This window comes from Pseudophryne corroboree, chromosome 3 (assembly GCF_028390025.1).
Source record: "Pseudophryne corroboree isolate aPseCor3 chromosome 3, aPseCor3.hap2, whole genome shotgun sequence".
Taxonomy (NCBI): domain Eukaryota; kingdom Metazoa; phylum Chordata; class Amphibia; order Anura; family Myobatrachidae; genus Pseudophryne; species Pseudophryne corroboree.
Genome location: NC_086446.1, coordinates 688695725 through 688720261, shown reverse-complemented (window position 1 = coordinate 688720261; position 24537 = coordinate 688695725). Strand labels below are relative to the sequence as shown.

The 24537-nt window shown below is 47.4% G+C and overlaps 1 long non-coding RNA gene across 2 annotated transcripts in view; it reads left to right on the top strand.

Moving 5' to 3' along the window:
- The window catches only part of LOC135056613 (uncharacterized), a 59700-nt gene that overhangs the window by 32112 nt on the left and 3051 nt on the right, over nucleotides 1-24537 (top strand). The window contains exons 2-4 of one of the 2 annotated variants that reach the window (XR_010244027.1): nucleotides 16449-16525; nucleotides 16701-16886; nucleotides 17009-17150. This is a non-coding gene — a long non-coding RNA (uncharacterized LOC135056613). The remainder of the gene's footprint in view (nucleotides 1-16448; nucleotides 16526-16700; nucleotides 16887-17008; nucleotides 17151-24537) is intronic. The other variant, XR_010244028.1, reaches the window with a different exon arrangement.

The following is a 24537-nucleotide window of genomic DNA, read 5'->3' as shown; positions in this document are numbered from 1 at the left end:
TTTTTATAGCATCCCTGTATTTTTACAGCATACAGGACAGGGCAACAGCATTCCTTTATTTTTACAGCACCCAACAAGTCTACAACGCTCTTTTATTTTTACAGCACCCCTGTATTTTTACAGCATACAGGACAGAGCCACAGCGCTCCTTTATTTTTACAGCACCACTGTATTTTTACAGCATACAGTGCCTTGCTAAAGTATTCACCCCCTTGGCTTTTTACCTATTTTGTTACATTACAACCTGTAATTAAAAAAAAAAAAATATCTGAATTTTCTGTGATGGATCTGCACAAAATAGTCTAAGTTGGTGAAGTGAAATGAGAAAAATTTATATAAAAAAATTATTTTTAAAAATAAAAATTTAAAATTGGCATGTGCATATGTATTCACCCCCTTTGCTATGAAGCCCCTCAAAAGTTCTGGTGCAACCAATTACCTTCGGAAGTCACATATTTAGTGAAATTAAGTCCATCTGTGTGCAGTCTTAGTGTCCCATGATCTGTCAGTATAAACATACCTTTTCTGAAAGGCCCCAGAGGCTGCAACACGACTAAGCAAGAGGCATCACACCATGAAGACCAAGGAGCTCCAAACAAGTCAAGGACAAAGTTGTTAAGAAGTACAAGTCAGGGTTGGGTTATAAAAAAAAAAATATCCAAATCTTTGATGATCCCCCGGAGCACCATCAAATCCATCAGCTTCAAATGGAAAGAACATGGTACCACTACAAACCTGCCAAGGGAGGCATGGCCACCAAAACTCACAGACCAGACAAGGAGGGCATTAATCAGAGAGGCAGCACAGAGAGCAAAGGTAACCCTGAAGGAGCTGCAGAGTTCCACAGCAGAGACTGGTGTATCTGCGCATGTGACCACAATAAGCTGTACACTTCATAGAGCTGGGCTTTATGGGAGAGTGGCCAGAAAAGAGCCATTACTTAGCATTAAAAATAAGAAGGCACGTTTTGAGTTTGCCAAAAGGCATGTGGACAACTCCCTAAATGTATGGAGGAAGGTGTTCTGGTCAGATAAGACTAAAATTTAACTTTTTGGCCACCAAGGAAAATGCTATGTCTGGCGCAAACCCAACACATCCCATCACCCCAAGAACACCATCCCCACAGTGAAACATGTGGGTGGCAGCATCATGCTGTGGGGATGTTTTTCAGCAGCAGGGACTGGTAAACTCTTTCGAGTCGAGGGAAAGATGGATGGTGCTAAATACAGGTATATTCTTGAGCAAAACCTGTTTCAGTCTGCTTGTTATTAAAGACTGGGATGGAGGTTCACCTTCCAGCAGGACAATGACCTGAAGCATACTGCTAAAACAACAATCGAGTGGTTTAAGGGGAAACATGTAAATGTGTTGGAATGGCCTAGTCAAAGGCTAGATCTCCATCCAATTGAGAATCTGTGGTCAGACTTGAAGTTTGCTGTTCACAAGCGGAAACCATCCAACATGAAGGAGCTGGAGCAGTTTTGCCTTGAGGAATCGACAAAAATCCCAGTGGCAAGCTCATAGAGACTTATCCAAAGCGACTTTCAGCTGTAATTGCCGCAAAAGGTGGCTCCACAAAGTACTGGCTTTAGGGGGGTGAGTAGTTATGCATGCTGAAGTTTTCTGTTATTTTGTCCTATTTGTTGTTTGCTTCACCATAAAAAAAAAAACATCTTCAAAGATGTAGCCATGTTCTGTGAATAAAATGATACAAACCTTCAAACAATCCATTTTAATTCCAGGTTGTGAGGCAACAAAACATGAAAAATGCAAAGGAAGGTGAATACTTTAGCAAGGCACTGTACAGGACATAGCCACAGCACTCCTTTATTTCTCTGACGTCCTAGTGGATGCTGGGTACTCCGTAAGGACCATGGGGAATAGACGGGCTCCGCAGGAGACTGGGCACTCTTAAAAGAAAGATTAGGTACTATATCTGGTGTGCACTGGCTCCTCCCTCTATGCCCCTCCTCCAGACCTCAGTTAGAATCTGTGCCCGGCCAGAGCTGGATGCACCTAGTGGGCTCTCCTGAGCTTACTAGAAAAGAAAGTATTTGTTAGGTTTTTTATTTTCAGTGAGATCTGCTGGCAACAGACTCACTGCTACGAGGGACTGAGGGGAGAGAAGCAAACCTACCTGCTTGCAGCTAGCTTGTGCTTCTAAGGCTACTGGACACCATTAGCTCCAGAGGGATCGAACACAGGGCCCGACCTCGATCGTCCGTTCCCGCCGCCGTCCCCCTTGCAGAGCCAGAAGACGGAAGATTCCAGGAGAAAATCGGCGGCTGAAGACTCCGGTCTTCAATAAGGTAGCGCACAGCACTGCAGCCGTGCGCCATTGCTCCCACAGCACACCACACGCTCCGGTCACTGGTGGGTGCAGGGCGCTGGGGGGGGGGGCGCGCCCTGGGCTGCAATATGTATACCTTTGTTGGCATAATGCACATAATACAGTTATAAACTGTATATGTGCCTAATCCCCCGCCGTAAATATTATTAAAAAAGCGGGAGAAGCCCGCCGCTGAAGGGGCGGGGCTATCTTCCTCAGCACAGCCAGCGCCATTTTCTCTTCACAGCTCCGCTGGAAGGACGCTCCCCAGGCTCTCCCCTGCAGTATACACTACGGAAAGGGTAAAAAAGAGAGGGGGGGCACATAAATTTAGGCGCAAAAGGTGATATAAGCAGCTATTGGGGGAAAATTCACTTTGTATTAGTGTAAATCCCTCTGTTATATAGCGCTCTGGTGTGTGCTGGCATACTCTCTCTCTGTCTCCCCAAAGGACTTTGTGGGGTCCTGTCCTCAGTCAGAGCATTCCCTGTGTGTGTTTGCGGTGTGTCGGTACGGCTGTGTCAACATGTTTGATGAGGACGCTTACGTGGAGGCGGAGCAGGAGCCGATAAGTGTGATGTCGCCCACTGCGGGGCCGACACCAGAGTGGATGGATATGTGGAAGGTATTAACCGACAGTGTCAACTCCTTGCATAAAAGGTTCGATGACATAACAGCTTTGGGACAGCCGGCATCTCAGCCCGCGCCTGCCCAAGCGTCTCAGAGGCCATCAGGGGCTCAAAAACGCCCGCTACCTCAGATGGCAGACACAGATGTCGACACGGAGTCTGACTCCAGTGTCGACGAGGATGAGACAAATGTACAATCCACAAGGGCCATCCGATGCATGATTACGGCAATGAAAAATGTGTTGCACATTTCTGACATTAACCCGGTTACCACTAAAAAGGGTATTATGTTTGGGGAGAAAAAGCAGCCAGTGACTTTTCCCCCATCTGATGAGTTAAATGAATTGTGTGAAGAAGCGTGGTGTTCCCCAGATAAGAAATTAGTGATTTCTAAGCGGTTACTAATGGCGTACCCTTTCCCGCCAACGGACAGGTTGCGTTGGGAAACATCCCCTAGGGTGGACAAGGCGCTCACACGCTTATCAAAAAAGGTGGCACTGCCGTCTCAGGATACGGCCGCCTTAAAGGAGCCTGCAGATAGAAAGCAGGAGGCTATCCTGAAGTCTGTGTATACACACTCAGGTACTATACTGAGACCTGCTATTGCTTCAGCATGGATGTGTAGTGCTGCAGCAGCATGGTCTGATTCCCTGTCAGATAACATTGATTCCCTTGACAGGGATACTATTTTGCTAACTATAGAGCATATTAAAGACGTAGTCTTATATATGAGGGATGCACAGAGGGACATTTGCCGGCTGGCATCTAGAATTAATGCAATGTCCATTTCTGCCAGGAGAGTATTATGGACTCGGCAGTGGACAGGTGATGCTGATTCTAAAAGGCACATGGAAGTTTTGCCTTATAAGGGTGAGGAATTGTTTGGGGATGGTCTCTCGGACCTCGTATCCACAGCAACAGCTGGGAAGTCGACTTTTTTACCTCAGGTTCCCTCACAGCCTAAGAAAGCACCATATTATCAAGTACAGTCCTTTCGGCCCCAGAAAGGCAAGCGGGTTAGAGGCGTGTCCTTTCTGCCCAGAAGCAGGGGTAGAGGGAAAAAGCTGCACCAGACAGCCAGTTCCCAGGAACAAAAATCCTCCCCTGCTTCCACTAAGTCCACCGCATGACGCTGGGGCTCCACAGGTGGAGCCAGGTGCGGTGGGGGCCCGTCTCTGGAACCTCAGCGACCAGTGGGTTCGCTCACAGGTGGATCTCTGGGTTCTACAAGTGGTATCTCAGGGATACAAGCTGGAGTTCGAGACGTCTCCCCCTCGCCGTTACCTCAAATCAGCCTTGCCAGCTACTCTCAAGGAAAGGGAGGTAGTACTGGCGGCAATTCACAAGCTGTACCTCCAGCAGGTGATAATCAAAGTTCCCCTCCTTCAACAGGGACGGGGTTACTATTCCACAATGTTTGTGGTACCGAAACCAGATGGTTCGGTAAGACCCATTCTAAATTTGAAATCCTTGAACACTTATATAAGGAAGTTCAAGTTCAAAATGGAATCGCTCAGGGCGGTTATTGCAAGCCTGGAAGAGGGGGATTTTATGGTATCACTGGACATCAAGGATGCTTACCACATGTCCCCATTTACCCACCTCACCAGGAGTACCTCCGGTTTGTGGTACAGGACTGACATTACCAATTCCAGACGTTGCCGTTTGGTCTGTCCACGGCACCGAGGGTATTTACCAAGGTAATGGCCGAAATGATGATACTCCTTCGAAAGAAGGGAGTTATAATTATCCCGTACTTGGACGATCTCCTTATAAAGGCAAGGTCCAAGGAGCAGTTGTTGGTTGGAGTAGCACTATCTCAGGAAGTGCTACAACAGCACGGCTGGATTCTGAATATCCCGAAGTCGCAGCTGGTTCCTACGACACGTCTGCTGTTCTTAGGCATGATTCTGGACACAGAACAGAAGAAGGTGTTTCTCCCGGAGGAGAAGGCCAAGGAGTCGTCCTCTCTGGTCAGAGACCTCCTGAAACCAAAACAGGTGTCGGTGCATCACTGCACGCGAGTCCTGGGAAAGATGGTGGCTTCTTACGAAGCAATTCCCTTCGGCAGGTTCCATGCAAGGATCTTTCAGTGGGATCGGTTAGACAAGTGGTCCGGATCGCATCTTCAGATGCATCGGCTGATCACCCTGTCCCCGAGGGCCAGGGTGTCTCTGCTGTGGTGGCTGCAGAGTGCTCATCTTCTCGAGGGCCTCAGATTCGGCATTCAGGACTGGGTCCTGGTGACCACGGATGCAAGCCTCCGAGGTTGGGGGGCAGTCACTCAGGGAAGAAACTTCCAAGGACAATGGTCGAGTCAGGAGACTTCCCTACACATAAATATTCTGGAACTAAGGACCATTTACAATGCCCTAAGTCAAGCAGAACCCCTGCTTCAAAACCAGCCGGTGCTGATTCAGTCAGACAACATCACGGCTGTCGCCCATGTAAACCGACAGGGCGGCACAAGAAGCAGGATGGCGATGGCAGAAGCCACAAGAATTCTCCGATTGTCGGAGAATCACGTGATAGCACTGTCAGCAGTGTTCATTCCGGGAGTGGATAACTGGGAAGCAGACTTCCTCAGCAGGCACGACCTCCACCCGGGAGAGTGGGGACTTCATCCAGAAGTCTTCCAGCTGATTGTAAATCGTTGGGAAAGGCCACAGGTGGACATGATGGCGTCCCGCCTCAACAAAAAGCTAAAAAGATATTGCGCCAGGTCAAGGGACCCTCAGGCGATAGCTGTGGACGCTCTAGTGACACCGTGGGTGTACCCAGTCGGTTTATGTGTTCCCTCCTCTTCCTCTCATACCAAAGGTACTGAGGATAATAAGAAAGAGAGGAGTAAGAACTATACTCATCGTTCCGGATTGGCCAAGAAGAACTTGGTACCCGGAACTACAAGAAATGATCTCAGAGGACCCTTGGCCTCTGCCTCTCCGACAGGACCTGCTACAGCAGGGGCCCTGTCTGTTCCAAGACTTACCGCGGCTGCGTTTGACGGCATGGCGGTTGAACGCCGGATCCTAATGGAAAAGGGCATTCCGGTTGAAGTCATTCCTACGCTGATAAAAGCTAGGAAGGATGTGACAGCAAAACATTATCACCGCATATGGCGAAAATATGTTGCTTGGTGTGAGGCCATGAAGGCCCCAACAGAGGAATTTCAGCTGGGTCGATTTCTGCACTTCCTACAGTCAGGAGTGACTATGGGCCTAAAATTGGGATCCATTAAAGTCCAGATTTAGGCCCTGTCTATTTTCTTTAAAAAAGAACTGGCTTCACTGTCTGAAGTTCAGACGTTTGTTAAGGGAGTGCTGCATATTCAGCCCCCCTTTGTGCCTCCAGTGGCACCTTGGGATCTCAACGTAGTGTTGGATTTCCTAAAATCACATTGGTTTGAGCCACTACAGACCGTGGAGTTGAAGTATCTCACGTGGAAGGTAGTCATGCTGTTGGCCTTGGCCTCAGCTAGGTGTGTCAGAATTGGCGGCTTTGTCCTGTAAAAGCCCATATCTGATTTTCCATATGGACAGGGCAGAATTGAGGACTCGTCCCCAATTTCTCCCAAAGGTGGTATCAGCGTTTCATTTGAACCAACCTATTGTGGTGCCTGCGGCTACTTGGGACTTGGAGGATTCCAAGTTGCTGGACGTAGTCAGGGCCCTGAAAATCTATGTATCCAGGACGGCTAGAGTCAGAAAAACTGACTCGCTGTTTATCCTGCATGCACCCAACAAGCTGGGTGCTCCTGCTTCAAAGCAGACTATTGCTAGCTGGATCTGTAGCACGATTCAACTTGCACATTCTGCGGCTGGACTGCCGCATCCTAAATCAGTAAAAGCCCATTCCACGAGGAAGGTGGGCTCTTCTTGGGCGGCTGCCCGAGGGGTCTCGGCTTTACAACTTTGCCGAGCTGCTACTTGGTCGGGATCAAACACTTTTGCAAAATTCTACAAGTTTGATACCCTGGCTGAGGAGGACCTTGAGTTTGCTCATTCGGTGCTGCAGAGTCATCCGCACTCTCCTGCCCATTTGGGAGCTTTGGTATAATCCCCATGGTACTTACGGAGTACCCAGCATCCACTAGGACGTCAGAGAAAATAAGAATTTACTCACCGGTAATTCTATTTCTCGTAGTCCGTAGTGGATGCTGGGAGCCCGTCCCAAGTGCGGACTTTCTGCAATACTTGTATATAGTTATTGCTTAACTATAGGGTTATTGTTCTGAGCCATCTGTTGAATGAGGCTCAGTTGTTGTTCATACTGTTAACTGGGTATAGTTATCACAAGTTGTACGGTGTGATTGGTGTGGCTGGTATGAGTCTTACCCTGGATTCCAAATCCTTTCCTAGTAATGTCAGCTCTTCCGGGCACAGTTTCCCTAACTGAGGTCTGGAGGAGGGGCATAGAGGGAGGAGCCAGTGCACACCAGATATAGTACCTAATCTTTCTTTTAAGAGTGCCCAGTCTCTTGCGGAGCCCGTCTATTCCCCATGGTCCTTACGGAGTACCCAGCATCCACTACGGACTACGAGAAAATAAGAATTTACTCACTGGTAATTCTTTTTCTCGTAGTCCGTAGTGGATGCTGGGTACTCCGTAAGGACCATGGGGTATAGACGGGCTCCGCAGGAGACTGGGCACTCTTAAAAGAAAGATTAGGTACTATATCTGGTGTGCACTGGCTCCTCCCTCTATGCCCCTCCTCCAGACCTCAGTTAGGGAAACTGTGCCCGGAAGAGCTGACATTACTAGGAAAGGATTTGGAATCCAGGGTAAGACTCATACCAGCCACACCAATCACACCGTACAAATCGTGATAACTATACCCAGTTAACAGTATGAACAATAACTGAGCCTCTCTCAACAGATGGCTCATACAATAACCCTTTAGTTAAGCAATAACTATATACATGTATTGCAGAGAGTCCGCACTTGGGACGGGCTCCCAGCATCCACTACGGACTACGAGAAATAGAATTACCGGTGAGTAAATTCTTATTTTCTCTGACCTCCTAGTGGATGCTGGGTACTCCGTAAGGACCATGGGGATTATACCAAAGCTCCCAAACGGGCGGGAGAGTGCGGATGACTCTGCAGCACCGAATGAGCAAACTCAAGGTCCTCCTCAGCCAGGGTATCAAACTTGTAGAATTTTACAAAAGTGTTTGAACCCGACCAAGTAGCAGCTCGGCAAAGTTGTAAAGCCGAGACCCCTCGGGCAGCCGCCCAAGAAGAGCCCACCTTCCTCGTGGAATGGGCTTTTACTGATTTAGGATGCAACAGTCCAGCCGCAGAATGTGCAAGCTGAATCGTGCTACAGATCCAGCGAGCAATAGTCTGCTTTGAAGCAGGAGCACCCAGCTTGTTGGGTGCATGCAGGATAATTAGCGAGTCAGTTTTTCTGACTCTAGCCGTCCTGGAAACATAAAGTTTCAGGGCCCGGACTACGTCCAGCAACTTGGAATCCTCCAAGTCCCTAGTAGCCGCAGGCACCACAATAGGTTGGTTCAAATGAAACGATGATACCACCTTAGGGAGAAATTGGGGACGAGTCCTCCATTCTGCCCTTTCCATATGGAAGATCAGATATGGGCTTTTACATGACAAAGCCGCCAATTCTGACACACGCCTAGTCCAAGCTAAGGCCAAAAGCATGACCACTTTCCACGTGAGATATTTTAGCTCCACGGTCTTAAGTGGCTCAAACCAGTGGGATTTTAGGAATCCAACACACGTTAAGATCCCAAGGTGCCACTGGAGGCACAAAAAGGGGCTGAATATGCAGCACCCCTGTAACAACGTCCGAACTTCAGGCAGTGAAGCCAGTTCTTTTTGAGAGAAAAAGGGATAGGGCCGAAATCTTGGCCTTTACGGATCCTAATTTTAGGCCCATAGTCACTCCTGACCGTAGGAAGTGCAGGAATCGACCCCCCTGGAATTCCTCTGTAGGGCCTTCCCGGCCACACACCAAGCAACCTATTTTCGCCATATATAGTGAAAAAGTCTTGCTGTCACGTCTTTCCTAGCCTTTATCAGCGTAGGAATAACTGCATCCGGAATGCCCTTTTCCGCTAGGATCCGGCGTTCAACCGCCATGCCGTCCAACGCAGCCGCGGTAAGTCTTGGATCAGACAGGGTCCCTGTTGCAACATGTCCTGACTGAGAGGCAGAGGCCATGGGTCCTCTGAGAGCATTTCTTGCAGTTCCGGGTACCGAGTCCTTCTTGGCCAATCCGGAGCAAAGAACATTGTTCACACTCCTCCGTTTATTACAATTCTCAGCCCTTGGGTCTGAGAGGAAGAGGAGGGAATATATAGACCGACTGGAACACCCACGGTGTTACTAGTGCGACCACAGCTATCGCCTGAGAGTCCCTTGACCCAGCGTAAAACCTTTTTTATCTTTTTATTTAGGTGGGACGCCATGTAGTCCACCTGAGGCAGTTTCCATCAATTTGCAAAACTGCGTGAAGACTTCCTGATGAAGTCACCACTTTCCCGGGTGGAGGTCGTGTCCACTCCCGGAATGAACACTGCTGACAGTGCGCTTACTTGATTCTCCGCCCAGCAAAGAATTCTGGTGGCTTCTACCCTCGCCACCCTGCTCCTTGTGCCGCCCTGGCGGTTTACATGAGCCCCTGCGGTCTGACTGGATCAGAACCGGTTGGTTGCGAAGCAGGAACTCCGCTTGACTTAGGGAGTTGTATATGGCCCTTAGTTCCAGGATATTGATGTGAAGGCAAGTCTGTTGGCTTGACCACAACCTTGGAATTTTCTTCCCTGTGTAACTGCCCCCCACCCTCGGAGGCTTGCATCCGTGGTCACCAGGACCCAGGCCTGAATGCCGAATCTGCGGCCCTCGAGAAGGTGAGCACTCCGCAGCCACCACAGGAGAGACACCCTGGCCCTGGGGGATAGGGTGATTAACCGATGCATCTGAAGATGTGATCCGGACCACTTGTCCAGTAAGTTCCATTGTCCTTGCATGGAACCAGCCGAAGGAGATGGCCTCGTATGATGCCATCATCCTTCCCAGGACTCGAGTGCAGTGATGCACTGACACCTGTTTTGGTTTTCAATGGATTCCTGACCAGGGTCATGAGCTCCTGAGCTCTCTCTATCGGGAGATAAGCCCTCTTCTGGTCTGTGTCTAGGATCATGCCTAGGCGAGGCAGATGAGCTGTAGGAACCAACTGCGACTTCGGAATATATAGAATCCAGTCGTGTTGCCGTTTCACTTCCAGAGAAGGTGATACGCTGTCCAGCAACTGCTCTCTTGATCTCGCTTTTATGAGGAGATCATCCAAGTATGTGATAATAGTGACACCTTGCTTCCGCCAGAGCACCATCATATCCGCCATTACCTTGGTGAAATTGGTAATGACAATCCCGTACCGCAATTCTGAGGTACGCCTGATGAGGTGGATAAATGGGGACACGAAGGTATGCATCCCTTATGTCCCGATTCATTTCAGGCTTGCAATGACCGCTCTTAGCGATTCCATCTTGAACCTGAACCTTTTCAGGTATATGTTCAGGGATTTTAATTCAATATGGGTCTAACCGAACCGTCTGGTTTTGGGATTATAACATGGTCGAATAATAACACCCTCTTGTTGAAGGAGGGGACCCTTGACCACCACCTGTTGAAGATCCAATTTACGAATTGCAGTTACACTGGCTACCTCTCTTGGGGGGAAGCCCGCCGGGTCCTCGGTGAGGGGGCATCTTCTCACAGTCCAGCCTGTATCCCTGCGATACAATTTCTATTGCCCAGGGATCTAACAGGGAGTGAACCCACTTGTGGCTGAACTTACGAAGGCGTGTCCCCACCGGGCCTAGCTCCGCCTGTGGAGCCCCAGCGACATGCGGTGGATTTTTGTAGAGGCCGGGGAGGACTTCTGTTCCTGGGGACTAGCTGTGTTGTACAGCTTCTTTCCTCTGCCCCCGGCTCTGACAAGAAAAGACGCACCTCTGACTTTCTTGTTTCTTTATTCGAAAAGCTGCATTTAATAATGTCGTGCTTTCCTAGGCTGTGCAGGAATATAAGGCAAAATATCAGAATTACCAGCTATAGCTGTGGAGACCAAGCCCGAGAACCTTTCTCCACACAATCCTCAGCCTTTGTCTCTAGGACCCAGTATACTCATGTCCCTTTGGGCATGCTTTATAATTATATATCTATCACTTAAGACAGCATCTTAAAATATTTATATGCATACTAGGGTCTCAATCTCTGCTGATAAGGTACCTGTCCACGTTGCCACAGCGCTATAAACCCATGCCGACACAATCGCTGGTCTGGGTAGTATCCTAGAATGTGCACACTATCTGCAGGATCCCTGAGAATAGCTAGTGCAAACAGGACACCCAAGGGGAAGATTCTCAACACATCCTGGCCCTAGTGGGGAAAGGATACAGCCTGAGAATTCTCTTGTGGGAAGCTGCCGTCTCTTGTCTGGAGATTCCCGCTCTTTTTCCTCATGAGAGGAGGGAAATTTACCTCAGCATTCTTCCCCTTAACATGTGTACTCTCGTGTCAGGGACAGATGAGTCATCAGTGATATGCAAATCATCTTTTATTCCCATAATCATATATTGAATATCTTTTAGCCCTCTTGGCTGTAACTTTGCATTATCATAGTCGACAGTGGAGTTAAACATAGTGAACATAGAGAGACTCTGAAGGACTCTGTGACATAGGGACAGACCAGGGTAGATTTCCTTTCTGTTCCCTAACCTTTTGTGCAATAATTTTACCTCAGCACTTACACATATCCAAACAGGTGTCGGCGTTGTTGACGGAGACACCCTCCCACACACTTATCCGCTCTATCACCTCCTTAGAGGAGCCTTTTACCTCAGACATGTCGACACACGCGTACCGACACACCACACACACAGGGGATGCTCTATTTGAAGACAGTTCCCCCACCAGGCCCTTTGGAGAGACAGAGAGAGAGTATGCCAGCACACACCACAGCGCTATATAATACAGGGATGTACACTATACTGAGTGATTTTTCCCCTATAGCAGCTTATATACACAGTTTTGCGCCTAAATTTATGTCCCCCCCCCTCTCTTTTTTACCCTTTGTGTACCAGGATACTGCAGGGGAGAGCCTGGGGAGCTTCCTTCCAGCTGAGCTGTGAAGAGAAAATGGCGCCGGTGTGCTGAGGAAGAAGGCCCGGCCCCCTCAGCGGCGGGCTTCTGTCCTTTTATGTACTTTAATGGCGGGGGTTAATGCACATATACAGTTTATCAGACTGTATTATGTGCTTTTCGCCAAGTAAGGTAATCTAATTGCTGCCCAGGGCGCCCCCCCCCCCCCCCCCAGCGCCCTGCACCCATCAGTGACCGGAGTGTGTGGTGTGCTAAGGGAGCAATGGCGCACAGCTGCAGTGCTGTGCGCTACCTTAATGAAGACCGGAGTCTTCAGCCACCGATTTTCAACTTCTCTTCGTTCTTCTGGCTCTGCAAGGGGGACGGCGGCGCGGCTCCGGGACCGGACGACCGAGGACTGGGCCTGTGTTCGATCCCTCTGGAGCTAATGGTGTCCAGTAGCCTTAGAAGCCCAAGCTAGCTGCAAGCAGGTAGGTTCGCTTCTCTCCCCTCAGTCCCACGTAGCAGTGAGTCTGTTGCCAGCAGAACTGACTGAAAATAAAAAACCTAACAAATACTTTCTTTTCTAGGAAGCTCAGGAGAGCCCCTAGGGTGCATCCAGCTCTGGCCGGGCACAGATACTAACTGAGGTCTGGAGGAGGGGCATAGAGGGAGGAGCCAGTGCACACCAGATATAGTACCTAATCTTTCTTTTAAGAGTGCCCAGTCTCCTGCGGAGCCCGTCTATACCCCATGGTCCTTACGGAGTACCCAGCATCCACTAGGACGTCAGAGAAATAGAATTACCGGTGAGTAAATTCTTATTTTTTACAGCAACCATGTGCTTCTAATTTTTTTACAGCATACAGGCCAGGGCCACAGCGCTCCTTTATTTTTACAGCACTCCTGTATTTTTGGAGCATACAGGACAAGGCCACAGTGCTCCTTTATTTTTACAGCACCCCTGTATTTTTTACAGCGCACAGAACAGTGCCCCTTTAATTTTACAGCACACAGAACAGTGCTCCTTTATTTTTACAGCACACAGAACAGTGCCCCTTTATTTTTACAGCACACAGAACAGTGCCCCTGTACAGCACAGGACAGCAGCACCCCTAACAGCACCCCTGTACAGCACAGGACAGCAGCACCCCTAACTGCACAGGACAGCACCCCAGAAAAGCACTCCTCCTGTACAGCACAGGACAGCAGCACCCCTAACAGCACAGGACACCACCCCGAACAGCACAGGACAGCAACACCCCTAACAGCACAGTACACAGCACAGGACACCACCCCAGAACGGCACAGGACAGCAGCACCCTTGTACGTTACCACCCACCCACAGACAGACAGAGGTCTGTCTCCCTCACTCTCCACATCCGGAGTGAAACTGGCCTTGACACACGGCTCCTTATATAAAATCCAAAACCCGCGACATCCGACAGTAGGTTGATGAGGTTTAGCCTCGATCTGGGATCTGAGTCTGGCGAGACGTCCGGAGCCATACTAGGATCCAGAAGTCGGGGGGGATGGGGGGATTTAAGATCCGAACTCGCTCATCACTAATAATAAAGAACATTTTTGTTAATTTATATCACTATTTTGTTTGTCGTAACAAATCATATGAAAGAGCCTGATTTCAAATTGAAAATATAAGATGGTAAAAGGTATTTTACAAATTTTAATTACACGCTTCATTATGTCACATTACGCATCTCCGCTTTAGCTGGATCAGAATGATGGCGTGTATTTTTTCAGGCACAATGTTGACGAATGTGTTATTGCTATAATTACCACGGAGGTAAAGCTGAGTCAAAAGTGAATAATTATCAGAAAAGATTTCTAACCACTCTGTTCCTGAGCTACCTATCAGAACGCTACAGGAGACAACATATGACCGGCTTTATGGGGAATTAGCGGTAAAGTACTGTACACTCTATAATTCTCCCATTATAAGGATCTCAAGGGCAAGCTCAGAGAGATATTTCATCATCTTACACACTGTTGTGCCGTAAACATCTAAAGGAAGGAGACAGAGGTGGATTTTCATTAATTAGACAGTAATGTGTTTATACAGATACATCATTTTTTTAAAGTTGCTAATTTGCATTTGTATACAACAGTATGGGTATAACATGTCAACACCATTACATCGTTGTCAACGTGAGAGTGCCAAGATGGCCATAATGTCGATGCCAACCATGTTGGCATCCATCATGTAGACAGAGCTAGAAGGTCAACATATCACAAGTTGATACAGCGGTGTCTATTGTGTCATGGCAGTCATGTGATCGTTACTTCTGGGTCAGACCTCCGATCCTCTGGCATTTCGTTCCTAATCTTAATCCCTGCCCTTAACCCTCCATCTAGTGCCTAACCCTAACTTCCTACCTTATAGCCTAACTCTATCCCTTCCACCTGCAGCCTAACTCTCGCGCCTGCAGCCTAGCCCTCGTGCCTGCAGCCTAACTCCCCCATCTGTAGCTAAACCTAAACTTCCCACCTGCAGCCTAACTCTAACTTCCTCTGCAGCCTAAACCTAACCCTCCCATCTGCAGCCTAACTCTACCCTTCCTGCCTGCAGCCTAACCCTAACCCTCGCGCCTGCAGCCTAACCCTCCCATCTGCAACATTAACACTAGCCTCCTCCCCACAGCCTAACCCTCTCACCTGCAGCCTAACACTAACCTCCCACTGCAGCCAAACCCTCCTGTCTGCAGCCTAACACTAGCCTCCCCCTGCAGCCTAACCCTCCTGCCTGCAACCTAACACTAGCCTACCCCTGCAGCCAAACCCTCCCACCTGCAACCTAACACTAGCCTCCCCCTGCAGCCTAACCCTAACCTTCCCACATGCAGCCTAACGCTATCCCTCCCGTCTGCAACCTTACACTAGCCCTCCCACCCCCCACAGCCTAACCCCCTCACCTGCAGCCTAGCACTAGCCACCTGCTGCAGCCAAACCATCCTGCTTGCTGCCTAACACTAGCCTCCCCCTGCAGGCTAACCCTCCCACCTGCAACCTAACAGCCTCCCCCTGCAGTCTAACCCTCCCACCTGCAAACTAACACTAGCCTCCCCCTGCAGCCTAACCCTCCCACCTGCAACCTAACACTAGCCTCCCCTTGCAGCCTAACCCTAACCTTCCCACATGCAGCCTAACGCTAACCCTCCCGCCTGCAACCTAACACTAGCCACCCGCCCCACAGCCTAACCCTCTCACCTGCAGCCTAACACTAGCCACCTGCTGCAGACTAACCCTCACACCTGCAGGCTAACACTAGACTCCTCCCGCAGCCTAACCCTCTCACCTGCAGCCTAACACTAGCCACCTGCTGCAGCCTAACCCTCCAACCTGCAGCCTAACACTAGCCTCCCCCCGCAGCCCAACTCTCTCACCTGCAGGTTAACTCTACCCTCCGGCTGCCTAACCCTCCCATCTTCAGCCTAACACTAGCCTCTCCCTGCAGCCTTACCCTAACCCTCCTGCCTGCAGCCTAACACAAGCCTCTCCCTGCAGCCTTACCCTAACCTTCCTGCCTGCCGCCTAACACTAGCCTCACCCCACAGCCTAACCCTCCCAAATGCAGCCTACTACTAGTCTCTCCCACAGCCTAATCTTAACCTTCACCCCTGCAGCCTAACACTTGCCTTTCCCCTGCAGCCTAACCCTAACCTTTCCACCTGCAGTCTAACATTAGCCTCCCCCCACACCCTAAAAGGGACAAACTGGGCCTCCATTTTGGCCCAGGCATTTGTGAACACACGCGCCACATATCGCGGGGGGGCGTGCCTTCGCGATGTATGAGGGCATGCCGCAAGTCAAGGGGACGTGGACTCGTGGCACGCCCCCATTTCCATGGAGACCGGAGGCGGCTAAACCAGAAAGCCAGAGGCTGCACTGCTCGCAGCCTTCCCGTCTCTCTGTGGGACCGGACTGGCCCACCTGCCCATCGGCCCTTCTGGTATTTGCCAGATGTGACAGATGGGCAGTCCTGCCCTGACCCTAACCTTCACACCTGCAGCCTAACACGAGGCTTCCCACCACAGCCTAACCCTAACCTTCCCACCTGCAGCCTAACACTAGCTTCCCCCCACAGCCTAACCCTAATCTTCCCACCTGCAGCCTAAACCTAATGTTGACATTCTGACAATGTCGACATTGCATATCAGCATTAAACAATGTTGACGTTATAACTGTAGACATTGCGGTGTCGATATTAGGAACATCAACATGGTCATTGTCGACCTACTGACTACATCCTGTATATAACACGATTTCATTTTAAAACTTTTGACTGTAAAATAATGAATATTTTTCTTTTTTTCCTTTAGGAAAGTTTAAGTTACTGAATACATGAATCTGCTTACCCCTAGGCACTGCTTCTTAGCACAGCACACAGCACATCAGTTACATTTGTTCCAATTGTCTGGGATGAAGTCCAAATATATTAGTGAGTTCTAAATATTCACATCTCTAAAGTAAAAATACCCCGCGTGCTCATGTTCCGATATATTTATTTTACTTTTTGCTTAAAGTTAGACCATTTTAAACTCCCAACACCCGTATATACCCCAATCACAGGTTGTGTTTTTTTTTTGTCTGTACTCCATTCCACTTTTCAACAGGGTAACAAGCAGGGAGATATACAGAAGGACAGTATGAGAGATGAACAATACTATACAGCAAGGACAGGAGAAGGTAGGACATACTGTACTTATCTCGGGTGTGATACGCGTGCGCAACGTTCAGGATGCCGGCAGTCAGAAGACCGACAGAGGCATACCGATGGAGGGAATCCAGACAGTGGTATGGTGAGTAGGCTTACCCTCCCCTCTTAATCCTCCCTTTCCGCAGCCTAACCCCCCACAGTCTAACCCTAACCAGTGTTGCCTAAAACTAACCCCCCCTAACCTTATGCCTCCCTTCCCCACAGCCTAACCATAGACCTCTATGATATAGGGAATTTTTAAAGTCCAGTTTTTCCAACTTCTGAAGCATCAAATCTCCATGGATTATACCAGCAAATTTTATCCGTAATTTCTCCTGATGGTCAAATTTATCTCTCAAATCCTGAAGTAAGTATCAATTCACCACGGACTGTAACAACAAATTTTATCCGTGTCCTCTCCTGACGGTCAAATTTCTCCCTCTTTCAACAATGTGGTTACGATTTCCACACCAACCCAAAAATTGAAAAAAGAGGGTATATAGTGAAGTACAATTTTTATTTGGGACAATATTTGTTTTAAAACTTATTTGCATAAAAGCACAAAAACATCCAATCCCACATTAATCAGGCAGAAGTGCGTACCAGATTTATCAGGGTGTCATAACATGCCCACCCAAACAAGGTTTGACAGAGCGGATCAGCAGATGAAGAACGTCTGTCGAGGAAGAATAGCCTCGCAGCTGCATTTAAAATGGATTGAAGTGGTGAGAGCCTATGTTTGGGAAGACGAGTAAGGAGACTATTACAATAATCAATGCGGGAGATGATGAGTGCATGGATTAGAGTTTTTGCAGTGTCTTGTGTAAGATAAGGGCGTATTTTGGATATGTTTTTGGGGTGCATGTAACATGATTTAGAGATTGAATGTGTGGAACAAAGGACAGTTCAGAGTCAAGGGTGACACCTAATAATAATAATAATAATAATAATTTTATTTATATAGCGCTCTTTCTCCAATAGGACTCAAGGCGCTTAACAGATACATTGCATAATATAGTACAGAAAATAATGAAGTACATTTTCATAAAATACAGAAGCATGAAGATACTAAAATGGACACTATGGAAATGCTTTAGTAAACAGAAAAGTCTTAAGTCTACTTTTGAAGGATTCTATAGTTGGGGCCTCTCGCACTGTGCGGGGAAGTGAGTTCCATAGAGTCGGAGCCGCATGACTAAAAGCTCGACCCCCAGATGAATTACGGTAGATTCTAGGTACTGCTAAAAGTCCTTCATCTACAGATCGCAGTTATCGAGTGGGGCAGTATGGGGTCAGAAGCTGTTTCAGGTACCTTGGGCCTTGGTCATGTAATGCTTTGAAACTCAGTAAGCCAATCTTGAAGATGATTCGCCATCTTACAGGCAGCCAGTGAAGGGAGTAGAGGATGGGTGTTTTGTGGCTAGAACGGGGCTGGTTGGTTAATAGCCTGGCAGCTGTGTTTTGCACCAGCTGTAAGCGTTGCAATTCTTTTGCTGGTAGACCAAGGTAGAGGGCATTACAGTAGTCTAAACGAGATGATACAAATGCATGTATGACTTTTGGCATGTCATCTGAGGGAATTAAGTGCTTGATTCTGGCTATGTTCCTCAGGTGAAAGAATGAGGATTTGATTGTGGCTGATATCTGATGTTTAAGTGTCAAGCCACCATCCAGGACAACGCCAAGATTCCGCACACGATCACTGGTCTGTAATTCTGAATCCCCCAGTGTAAGTCCAGTTGGTTGGCTATGCTGCAGTCTTGTCCTTTGATGTTGCGGTCGTATCAAAAGGACCTCTGTTTTATCCGGGTTCAGTCGCAGCCAACTGGTGCTCATCCACTCCTGTAGTTCAGCTAGACAGCCATTTAGGGTTGCTATTGGGTTATCAGTGCCCGGAGCAAAGGACAAGTACAGTTGTGTATCATCTGCATAGCAGTGGTAGACCAGGCCATGGCGCCTGATTATTTCGCCCAATGGGAGCATGTATACTGCAAAAAGCATGGGGGATAGTATAGAACCTTGTGGGACACCACATGGCAATGGCACTGGTGGTGAGGAGTATAATCCAGATGATACTCTCTGTGACCTGCCTGTGAGAAATGATTTGAACCAGCTTAGGACTGTGCCATCCAGACCACAGAAATGTATCAGTCGCTCAATCAGAAGCCCATGGTCCACGGTATCAAATGCTGCCGAGAGATCCAGAAGGATTAATATTGAACAGTCACCTCTGTCTTTTGCCATCAGAAGATCATTTAACACACACACCAGGGCTGTTTCAGTGCTATGTCTTCTCCTGAATCCTGATTGAAATGGATCATAAATATCATGGGTTGTCAGGCGGGTTTCCAGTTGATTTGCAACGACTTTCTCAATAACCTTTTCTAGGAAAGGAAGGTTCGATACCGGTCTGTAGTTGGTCATGCAGTCGGGATCTAAATTAGGTTTTTTAAGAAGCGGTCTAACAATTGCTTCCTTTAGGGGTCCAGGAAAAATGCCTGTCTGCAAAGAACATTGAACAATTTTTGTAAAGACAGGACCAATTATATCCATACAACCTATTAGAAGCTTGGTTGAGGCTGGGTCCAGATCACAGGTGGTGGGACGCAAAATTCGAGCAATTTCAGCAGTGTCCTTTACATCCACTGGGTCAAAGCTGGTCCATGAAGGCAGGTAGCTTATATTGGCAGGCTTTGTAGTTTGGCACTCCTTTGATGGCACTGTGGAGATTCCAGCCCGGATGGTGGATATTTTATCTGCAAAGAAGTTTGCAAACTCGTTGCATCTTGCCTGGGAGAGGGTCTCATCAGTCTGCAGGCATGCTGGCTCGCAAAGCATCTCCACTGTGCGGAAAAGCTGAGCTGGCCTATTGTTTGCTGCTGTGATCTCATTTGACAGGAACTGTGCCTTCTTACGAGTGATTGTCGATTGATATTCTTCGTTATGCTTTATTAGTTTTATTTTGTCATCCACTAGGTTAGTCTTCCTCCATCGTCTTTCCAGTCTACGCCCCCTTTTCTTGAGCTCACTAACACTGTTGTCGAACCATGGAGCTTGACGTTGTGGTTTACGAGGTCTTAAACGCACAGGGGCGATAACATCAATTGCAGCCATAACATCCCTATTATAATAACGGACTAGGGAACAGGGATCTTCACAGGCACCCAGTATAGCAGAGAGATCCAGATTAGCTGCAAGAGCCTGGGGAGTCATACCCCTCCTTGGACGATACCTGGTCAACTCCACGGGCAGAGATCTTATTTGAGGGGTTGCAACTGAGAACCAGAGGGAGTAGTGGTCTGACCAGATGACTGGGTTTATTTTTAGGTCAGTGACTTCTAATCCAATCTGAAAGACAAGGTCGAGAGTGTGACCACTTTTATGTGTGGCAGAGGGAACGACCTGTGTGAAGCCCAGACCATTCATTGTGCACAGGAGGTCTTGGCCAAGGCGTGAGAGCTCATCATCCACCCATGCATTGAAATCCCCGAGGATGAGCCATCTTTGATGTTCCAGAACCAGGCCAGCAACAGTGTCTGCAATTTCTTGTAGAAATATCTTTCCATCTCCAGGTGGCCGGTAAATGAGAAGTACTCTGAAACCTAATCCTGTCGAACTCCGGGCAGCAATGCACTCGAATGAGCGAGTAGTTTCAATAGGGTGGACCCTAAGTTTAAGTTCTAGGCAGCGAGCTTGTGGGGTAGGGTGGATAGTTGCATTGTCAACAGTTATGGAGATATCAGGTTGGTAACTACTCTTAGCTGGTGGGAAAATAATTAATTCTGTTTTGGAAATGTTGAGTTTGAGGTGGCGAGATGACATTCAAGATGAAATGGCAGACAGGCATCCAGTGACAAGAGCCAATACAGATGGTGATAAATCTGGGGAGGATAGGTAGATTTGAGTATCATCAGCGTACAAATGATACTGAAATCCGAAGGAGCTGATTAGTTTACCAAGAGAGGAGGTATAGATTGAGAAAAGTAGAGGACCTAAGACTGAGCCTTGAAGTACTCCAACTGATAGAGGTAGAGAAGAGAAGGTAGAATCAGAGAAGTGAACACTGAAAGAGCGATTAGATAGGTAGGATGAGAACCAAGTAAGGGCTGTGTCCTGAAGACCTAGGGATTGTAGTGTTTGTATGAGAAGAGAGTGGTCAACAGTGCCAAAAGCAGCAAAGAGATCTAGAAGAATAGTTAGTGTGTAATGGCCTTTTGATCTAGCAGTGACTAGATCATTCACTACTTTGGTCAGTGCCGTGTCTGTGGAGTGTTGGGCACGAAAGCCTGACTGAAGTGGGTCCAATAAGTTGTGGGAGTTAAGAAAGTGTGTAAGGCGAGTGTAGGCAAGTCTCTCAAGTAGCTTGGAGGGACTGGGTAGCTGAGAAATGGGACGGTAGTTAGAGAGTGTGTTTGGGTCAGAGTTGTGTTTTTTTAGAAAGGGAGTAATCACTGCATGTTTAAACAGAGAGGGAAAGATACCAGTAGAGAGAGAGAGATTACAGATTTTAGTTAAGGTTGGGATAAGCACAGGAGACAAAGTTTTACTGACCTGTGAGGGTATAGGATCAAGAGGAGAGGTAGTGGAGTAGGAGGATGAAAAGAGTGTTGATACTTCATCTTCACTTGTGGGATCAAATGAAGAGAAAGTGCCAGAGGGTTCAGGTAGGGAATTGTGCAGATAAAAATATTAGATAAAAATATTTTGTCAACCTACAATGGATACAACAATGGATACAACATTAGAATACGGTATGTGCAGTAACAACATGGATAAAATAGAAAGGATTACATATAATTACATATTATAAAAACCACTTTAATTTAAATTCAAGATTGAGTCCCTTCGGGGCTAAAGACCCCATATCATAAATCCACTTCATTTCTGTTTGAGCCAGGACCTGCTCTATATTCCTTTTTCTCCAATGATTCTGGGCAACTTCTATTCCCAAAACTCTTGTTAATGCCGTACAATTATTGTTGTATATTTCTTTAAAATGGTTGGACACCGAGTGATTTTCATACCCCTTCTTAATGTTGCGGAGATGCTCCTCCCAACGATCTTTCAGGGGTCTCTGTGTCCGACCAATATACTGCAGTCCACAACTACATTCCATAAGATAAACACAATTTTTTGTGTTACAAGTAATAAAATCATTAATACGGTAAGTGGTCCCTGTTACTGTGGATTTGAACTCTTTTATTTTACTTGATAGAGAAGTGTGGTGCCTACACATAATGCATAACCCACATCTATGGAATCCCACCGTTTTAATCATTCCTGACTTTTTAGGGGTAATCGCACTTTTCACCAGTTTCTGTTTTAAATTGGGAGCTTTTCTATACACAAATTTCGGTTTCAGTGGTAAAACTGTTTTTAAAACAGGATCTCTAATTAATAGTTGCCAATGTTTATTTACTATCTTTTCAATATCTTTATATTGTCCATTATAGGATGTAATGAATGGTAAAACTATATCGTTATTCTTTTTACCAATACTGGGCTTTAAAAGATCTTTCCTTTCTACTTTTACCAGATCTTCAATATATTTGAAAGCAAGCCGGCAGTCAGAATCCCGGCGCCGGTATGCTGGCCGCCGGGGACCCGGCCGCTGGCAACTCATACTACACCCGTGAGTGTCAACTGACCGTTTTCAGGGAGTGTCTGGAAAAACGCAGGCATGTCCATGAGTTTCCAGGGAGGGTTCCTGACGTCAATTCCGGTCCCGGACAGGCTGATGTGATCGCAGTGGCTGAGTAAATCCTGGGCTGCACAGAGACTGCACAAAATTTGTTTGTACAGCTCTGCTACACATGCGTTCGCACACTTGCACAGATAAAATACACTCCCCCTGTAGGCGACGACTATCTGATCGCAGCAGTGCAAAAATCGCCTGCTAGCGATCAGGTCTGAATTACCCCCTTACACCTACAGTGCGATACAAACAGGCTGTTTGGGGCCGGAGCTAACGTCACATACCCTCACAGAAAACGCTTGGGAACGCCTGCGTTTTTCCTGACACTCCCAGAAAAAGGGCAGTTACCACCCACAAATGTCTCCTTCCTGTCAATTACCTTGCGAACACCTAGCGATCTAGATTTTCGCACCAGCCTGTCACTGTTTGGCGACAATCATTCGATAATCGACCACTGTGCGATTTCGAACAACAGCGATCAGGTCTGAATTAGGCTCTTAGTGTGAGAAAAAGCTGCGGCCACTGCATTCTAGCACTTTCTATAGATTCAGACTCATCCTCACACAGATGTATAAATGCACACAAATGTCGCACAACAAGCTGCTCAGTGCAGTCTGGTAAAGTAGTTTTGCCATTTCTAGTTGTTTTATTTGTGTGAATAAGACGCACACTTTCAGCAAGAAAAACGTATGAGTTGCCAGGGACCTGGCGCACGAGGAGGGCTGTTTGACGCAACTGAAGTCTCGAAGGAGTATCTTATTATCCAGGAACCATTTTTGCCTGGTGAAAACGACAGGATATCATGATTAATGACCGATGGTCATTATTGCGGTATCTTATTACAGGCCAATTTCATCCGGTGAAAAAGGAGCCACGATTGTGTGATAACACAAGGGATCGGCGATTGTCATGGCTCCAGGAGCCCGCTTATCATGGAATATGCTTTGGGTGCCCGAGGCACTCAAAGCATAACTAGCGATAAGTGCCGGCATTGTGGGTAGAAGCATGCCGCAACAGGGTTAATAGATAGCCCCGGTGATACAATTACCGTCATTGACCATGGGTAATTGGATACCCCCCTCTGGGGTAAATTTACTAAAGGGCCCTACACACTCGGCGATGCGCCGCCGAGGTGCCCGACGGCCGATACGGCCGACGAGCAACCCGGCGGCGGGGGGGCAGTGACGGGGGGAGTGAAGTTTCTTCACTCCCCCCGTCACCCGGCTGCATTGAAGTGCAGGCAAATATGGACGAGATCGTCCATATTGGCCTGCATGCACAGCCGACGGGAGACCAGCGATGAACGAGCGCGGGGTCGCGCATCGTTCATCGCTTAAGTCTCCACACTGAAAGATATGAACGAGTTCTCGTTCATTTATGAACGAGATCGTTCATATCTTTCAGAATATCGGCATGTGTGTAGGGCCTATAAGATATGAGATGTATTTAGGATGGGATGTTGCCCAGAGCAACCAATCAGATTGTAGGTATTATCTTCTAGAAGGTGCTAGATAAATGAGAAGTAGAATCTGATTGGTTGCTATGGGCAACAACCCATTTTAAATAGAAATCCCATCTTAGTAAATGTAACCCTCAGTGTCTGAGGACAGGACACGTGCATTATTTAAAATAGGATTACCCATTAATACCACATTTTGCGAGCCTGTATGTTTCAGCTCAGTTTCTAAATATTCTGCTTGCAAAAAAAAACTCCCCTGTATTTCTAGTTGTTGGTAATATTTTTCATAACAATCAATTTATGCAAATAGAATGGAAAGAGGGAAATAATATCAGCTTGCTGACAGTTTAATCGTTTCTAAATTAATATTATAAAGTCAAGATTTAGAACCTGATTTTAAGGAGGATAAAAGAGCGCAGAGGAATATGTAAACAGAGAAAAATGATAAAGGACCTGCAGGCTGAATTCATCTACACAGAGAACTGGCAGACTCCCGTATGTATAACGAGGATGAAAATGAGAACTGAAAGACAAATAAATATAGCTGTGTATTCAATAAGGTCAATTATGTGTTTGTTTGTGATATGTTTGTTAAGGATG